At 37.3% G+C, this 6,846-nt stretch overlaps 1 long non-coding RNA gene and 1 pseudogene across 1 annotated transcript; both read left to right on the forward strand.

Annotated features, from left to right (window-relative positions):
* The first annotated feature begins 327 nt into the window (after positions 1–327).
* LOC126410611 (monooxygenase 2-like) lies at positions 328–3,168 on the forward strand (annotated as a pseudogene).
* A 1,096-nt stretch (positions 3,169–4,264) lies between these two features.
* On the forward strand, positions 4,265–6,609 carry LOC126410607 (uncharacterized). Its single transcript, XR_007575006.1, has 4 exons — positions 4,265–4,385; positions 4,477–4,651; positions 5,648–5,827; positions 6,397–6,609. It is a non-coding gene; the product is annotated as an uncharacterized LOC126410607 (long non-coding RNA).
* Positions 6,610–6,846: the final 237 nt, after the last annotated feature.

The following is a 6,846-nucleotide window of genomic DNA, read 5'->3' on the forward strand; positions in this document are numbered from 1 at the left end:
AGAATTGGTGTTAAGCTTAGAGTTGAATTACTTGAGTTGTCTCTCTCTATGGAGCATAAGGGGCTGCTTGATGATGTTAACATTTTCTTGTTATTTTATGAATCTGCTTGAAAGATTGAAGAAGATTCAATAACAAATAGTTGTTGTAGCCAAAAGGCCTCCTAAATAATCGGACAATTTAACACCATCCCCTACATGGTCTTGATAGGGTCAGCTTTGGCGTGCCATGGCACTAACACTGACCATCGGTGAAAACAATTCTCTTCTGATGCAGTGTTGTGCATCCTCTGAGAAGATTCGTTGCAACTTTGCTTGTCCTGAAATAAAATGGCATCTGAGATGACACTTTCCCAGTATCTCTCTCACTTTCTGTATCAAGATTCATTCCTTTTCACTCTCTCTCTCCCTTTCTCCTTCTTGAGGTCTCTAAGGATTTTGGTGATTGTTGGTTCTGGGATTGGAGGTGTTGCAACAGCACTAGGCCTTCACAAGTATAAAATCTCTCTCGCTCTCTCGGCCTTTTTCTCTCTCTCTCTCTCTTTCTCTATATGTATATGTGTGTGTGTATATATACACACAACTTTGTTTGAATATGGTACCTATGTTATCCAGACTTGGATTGAGAAACTTGGTCTTGGAGTCGGCCGATAGCCTGAGAGACAGTGGGTTTGCTCTCACACAGTGGAGCAATGCCTGGAAAGCCATGGACGCTTTCGGTGTTGGGGATCTACTTAGACAACACCGCACCCCACTTTGCAGGTGCTACACTTGTTCCTTCTTAATCTTCTTTTCTCTACTTTGGAACTAATCTTAATATTTTGGTCTGTATATATCCAAGAACATTTATTCAAGTCTCAGTTATGAGAAAACAGATGATGTTTAGAATTTAATGATACTAATGATGTTGGAGCTGTAGTGTAATTTGTTACTACTATTTGCTATAAGTATTTACAGATATTATGACAAAAACTTTAATTCTCCACATACATAGATTACATAAAATATGTTGTTTGTTTCCTAAGTTCATAAGTTGGATAACTTTGTGCAGGTTGACAGTCACTTCTAATGTCACTGGAGAAACTATAACAAACTTACCCTTCACCAGGTCTGGAGAAAGGTAAGAAAATGTTGGGTATAAACCTGTGGGAAGGCCACCATGGTTATACCAGGTCAAACCCACTAGGTCTCCCTCATATCTGCCTCTCCTTTCTTTCTTCTTCTCTAACTCTTTTTTGGTACATTGGCTCATTTTGGTAAATATGGCTTTTATTAACCGTGAGTTTGGGTTAACCCATTGTTAGCTACATAATGTAGCTACAGTTGTCGAGGATTGTAGAAGTGAAAATCTATTTTGCCTACAAATAAATAAATAAATATATATATATATGTATATATATATGTGTATATATATATGTGTGTGTGTGTGTGTATATATATATATATATATATATATATATATATATATATATATATATATATATATATATATATATATATATATATATATATATATATATATATATATATATATATAAGAGAAATTAAATATGTCAGATGGCCCAAGGTTGCTGGACAGTTTTTAGGAAAATATAAATTGTTGCAGAAAACACCACAACCATTGCCACATAAATATAAGTCGTCTTTAATGCCTTGACATCTGTCTTTTAAATGACTTTTTTTTTTTGAAAAAAAGTTAGCAATCAACGAAATGGGTTTGCTCAAAATAACCCCAAAAATAATGAAAAGTTGGTAGTCAAATTGAATTTTGTTACAAACTAATACAATTCAATTTAGACGTGTTCTTTTTGTGACTCTTTTATCAACTTTTGGACATTTGAAGCACAATGCATAATGGAAATTCTTTGAAAGAAATTTTGTGGCCGGAAGGCCGAAACAGCTCTCCTGATCATCATGTTCTAGATGTCACAAATGAAATTTTTTATGCAGAATTATTATGTGAAAAAATGAGTGAGCATCAATTGTATTGGTACATCCGGATGAAAATAAAGTAGCCTAACTTGGGCGGGCCTAAGAAAACATGGGTTTAATAAATAACCGAGGGGACAACTTTCTTTGCAGCAATGACGTTGAAGTGGGGTGTGTAAGCTGACAGATGCTGGTGGAGACTCTATGGAAGCAGCTGCCGGATGGGACCATCAGGTTTGGATCCAAGGTGGTATCCATAGAACAAGATGGGAAGTCATGTCCGATCCATTTGGCTGATGAAGCACTTATTAGAGCTAAGGTATATCTTTCATTGCTTCAAATGTTTAAAGAGTCATAAGACTACACGCTGCTTAGATATCAACAAAACATATATTATCTAGATTTCATTTGGATCCAGACAAGGTCTTGCCGTTCTGAATCTGGATACAAACCGGTTCTTGCCCGATTCAGCTGGATATCCACGACTCTCTCTGAATGTCGTCTAATGGGATGTTCTCTATATACTTTCAGGTGCTGATAGGTTGTGATGGTGTGAAATCTGTTGTTGCCAAGCGGCTGGGGTTTCCCGGGCTTGTCTTCACAGGAAGCTCATCCATAATAGGACTCACACTGTCGCACATTACCCTGAAGGCCATGGGCTTGAACCGTGGTTTGCTCAGTTCTTTGGCAATGGCTCTCGTTTCGGGATCTTGCCTTGTGATGAGAGAACGATCTATTGGTTTTGTACTCTTTCTTTTAGCCCTCAAGGTATAAGAACCACAACCACACAACCTCTTTGTCTTTTAATTTATTGAAACATGAATTGATTAGGGTAATATGAGCTTGATCTAGTCACCAAGCCATGCATAAGCCAAGGAGATCAGATGCCCCTCCTAACTTTCCCATAACACTTAGATAAACACACATAAATGGTCTTATTAACAACGAATTGTTTACATATTAGAGACCATCTAACCAAAATTTAGTTTGATCATAGTATGGAAGATTGGTGGTTCTTATTTTGTCAATCCTATACAATAATGCAATACTGTTGAGTGTTGGCTTAGACTGGGAGAGATTATTAATGCAGTTGGCTTTAATGATTTAGGCATTCCACACAGTATAATATGAAGTGAGATTCTGTTTTCGAAAACAAAAATTGCACAAACTGAAGTCTCATTCTTTTCCTCATTGGTTGCAGATGATGCGACAACTAAAGACGACCCGCTGAAGCTGAGATAAATTGTTTTAAGTGGAATAGAGGGGGCACTGGAAGTAGTGAGTATCATAGAAGACAGCGACCTAAATTCCATAATGTGATCACCTCTGAGGTACAAGTCGCCATGGACGATGCTATGGGGTCATGAGCTCTGCAAGGGAAAGGTGGCAAATGCTAACATTGTGAAATTGGCAGAACGATGAGTTGTTCTTTTTAAAGGGCAAATATGAAGGATGAGCTAATGTTCTTCTTAAAAAGAGTTCATCTTTTGTCACTGTCACTATGCAGCTCGCTAGTTATGCACAGTAATCTTTCGGAAGTAACAAAAAGAAACTGAAACTTGTATCCTCTATAATGTTTGAATGGAGAAAGGACAAAAAAGAAGCGGTCATCTCAAACCAATTTTTTCGCCGCTGAAATATATCAAAGTGCATATTTGAATGTTGAGATGTAGGTGTTATGAGACAACTGATCCGGTCGTACTCGTTTCACCTTATGACAAAATTAATATTTTTGGGTGAGTCCAAAAAGTACTGACTAAAATAGTCGCACGTTTGTTTGGTGTCTTACATTTATGAGACGGAGTCCATTTCGAAAAAGTTATCTGGGCGTTCGTTTGCTTGACCAATTGATCCACGGATGAATTGTTCAAGACAGTCAATTACTATGGACATCACATCCATTGTCATATACACTATGTTTGTTTGAGGTGGACATGAATCCATGATCGCACCAGCAAGACGATGCTTGGATTGTCATTCCAACCTATAATCGATTCCCATCAAACAAGCCCTTCGAAGCAAACCTGCCTACAACTAAAGTTTGTATTTGATATCCAACCCAATCAATTTCTCAGCTTCATATCCTGTTATAGCTTTGCATTCAAATAGAAAAGATAAGTACTTGTGATGGAACCATCACAGAGAAAAATGTAACACGGTTTATTTGGATCTTGAACTGTTAATTCCAAATCTCATTACGTACGATCCGGTAGTCCTAGACTCAAACCGGTTTCCGCTGGATGATCGTTTCGGAAGCGCTTCCGAGATACTCGATTATTGCCCGAGTCTGTAGAGCCGTATCAAAAGACAAAGGAAAAAGGGAGACCGCCGGGCCTTGAGTCATTTTCGCGTTCTTCAAGTTCTCTCTCATTCTCTCCCCCCTTCTGAGCTTATTCGCGGGGCGAAACCAGGAGAAGATGACGCAGGACGTGGATACGAAGGATCTCCCGTTCTTCAGCGTAATCATCCCCTAAATCCCCATTTCTTTGCTTATTTCTAGGGTATCGATCTGGTTTTGATGCCCTGTTTCTTGTTTTTCTGGGTGAAAAGATCTGAAAGAGATGGGGACCTTGATCGACACGGGGGCGTACACGAAGGAGGTACGCCGGATCGTTCGTGCCGTCTGCCACACGATCGGGCTGTGCCAGTCCTCTCGGCGTTCCTTCACCACATCTTAGTGTCTGGGTCGGACGTCTTGGTTTGGTTGTGTTCCTACCTTCCGAAAGTAAGTCGAATCCAGCACGTTCTTTATTGGACTTTCAACTGGTTTCCTTGAGGTTGGGTTTTTACTTTCTATGGGTTCTGCGTTTGATTAATTGGCTATTTCATTTGTTACTTGGGAACGACTATGTTTCTTTTTCGTTTTTCCAGTGTTTGTTTATTTAGTTTAGTGAGGTAAAATCGATGTCTAGTTTCATGCGTCGACAGACGGGTATGGTTGCATGTGTTTGGGTTGTCTTTTATCATCGACCCTTGTTGTTATATGTGTCAAATGTGATAATGGTTAGTTATGTGAACTTGGGTTAAATGTTTGCTTAACTAATGCTTGGTTTGATGGTTCGAAACATTGGATTGATTCTCTTACTCGTGTGTGCTCCAGACATCATAGAATTTTCAGATTTTCACAAAGCTATTTGAATTGACGTTCGTAGTTGAGTTATCCCGTGGATATGTGAGAGTGTCGTTCTGTGGATGTTTGAGTCCGTTGAAGTAGTAAACAGATGGGCTTCTTTGAGCAGTTGAGCAACCTTTTGGGCCTGTAATCTTTCTGTGTGCTTTGGTTCATATATTTTTTCAATCATGTCTGTAGAAACTTAAGTATTTTTGGGTAGTTTTTCTTTCAGATTTAATTGAATGCTTATCGATGTGTTTCATCCGAGTCTATTTGTTTAGTTGGAATGCTAACACTCGTGCTTATTGTGAGCAGTCTTCTGGGTCTTTTTCTTTTCCTTTTTTTATTATTTTATTTGGGTTGATCGGAATGAGGCATAGAATAACAGTCTTTGCACGATAGAGCTATTTATGTGGGGTCAAATACAAAATTTTACTTCTTAGTGATTACTTGAACTTATAACATGCTTGCTTTCACTCCATGTGTTTTCCTCCACTATGTGTTGTATCATTTATTTTGAAAATGTATTTATGTGAATGTAGCTTCTTAATTCCTGCAATTGGACTAATTTCAACGACATATAAGTGGGGTTGTTTTTAAAATCCACAGGTGCTATCCATAGAAGTCCTAAAAGTGAATCAACAAGTTAAGAGAGGATTAGGAATAACCGTAGTAGATTCATGGTGCCAAACGTTCTTATAGTTTTAGGACATTGCTTGTTGTTCACATGAAAAGCTACTATCTCGGCTTATACCACTGCATATATGGTCAGCCTATTGAAGATGCAAGGTAACTTCATGTGTTTGTTTTTAGTTTTATCTTTTCAGTCTTACCTTCTATAAAGCATAGGGTGGAATCGCCTGGGTGGTCGGGGAGGAGGGCTTTTGCTAAAGCGGGTCAAGTTATTGTCAACTATAACACACGGGCGCTTCAAAATGGCATCCGTACCCATGTGACATAGGTGCGGGTGCAAATCTCTACTTAGTGAGTAACCAAACAAAATCTTTTAATACATATTTCCCAATTTTTCTTCTAAATATACATTTTTGTTTTATAACTTGTTCATCTTTTACATATTTTGCTAAATTAAGTCAAAGTGGAAATGAAATATATATGTTGCGGATATTATGCTCGACCATGCAAACACACCCTCGGAATGTGCATTTACATCCTACAACCCATAGACTGAACCAACTCAGTACTGTTTTTAGTTTTTTTGGTTACTTATTGCATGTTTTTGTGGTAGTTTTCAGTTCTCTAAGCATGCCTTTTAAATTCTTTGCTTGTTGTATGTTTTAATATTTTTGAAGTGTTCTATAGTCTTCGTGCATAATTTTCTTTTTTGTGGAGACATGCAGGAGCACATATAAGAGGGGGATGCTCATGAGAAAGTGCACATCTATGTGCTTGCTGGAATTTTTTTTTAACCCTCTTTATTCATGAGAGCTTTTGTGGAATTTATGCATTTTTTGAGAAACTCAAAATAAATGAAACCTGTATTATAATGGAAACCAGATCCAGTAATTTTTTGTGTTGTGAATTCAAGGAATTGGAAAGTTGCAGCTTATCGAATCAGGGAAAAAGTTGTGCATGAGATTTTAAGAGTTCATGCCAGTTGTAATATATATACATTAACACTTATATTATATATACATACATATATACATGATGTAATATAGTGTGTTATTATGTAACGTATATACATATATAATATGTTGTACTATATATTATTGTGTATATGTTATGTACTGTAATATGTAATGCATATGTATACTCATAATATTAACATATGTATATTAATATTATAT

Source organism: Nymphaea colorata, chromosome 12, assembly GCF_008831285.2.
Source record: "Nymphaea colorata isolate Beijing-Zhang1983 chromosome 12, ASM883128v2, whole genome shotgun sequence".
NCBI classification, from domain to species: Eukaryota; Viridiplantae; Streptophyta; class Magnoliopsida; order Nymphaeales; family Nymphaeaceae; genus Nymphaea; species Nymphaea colorata.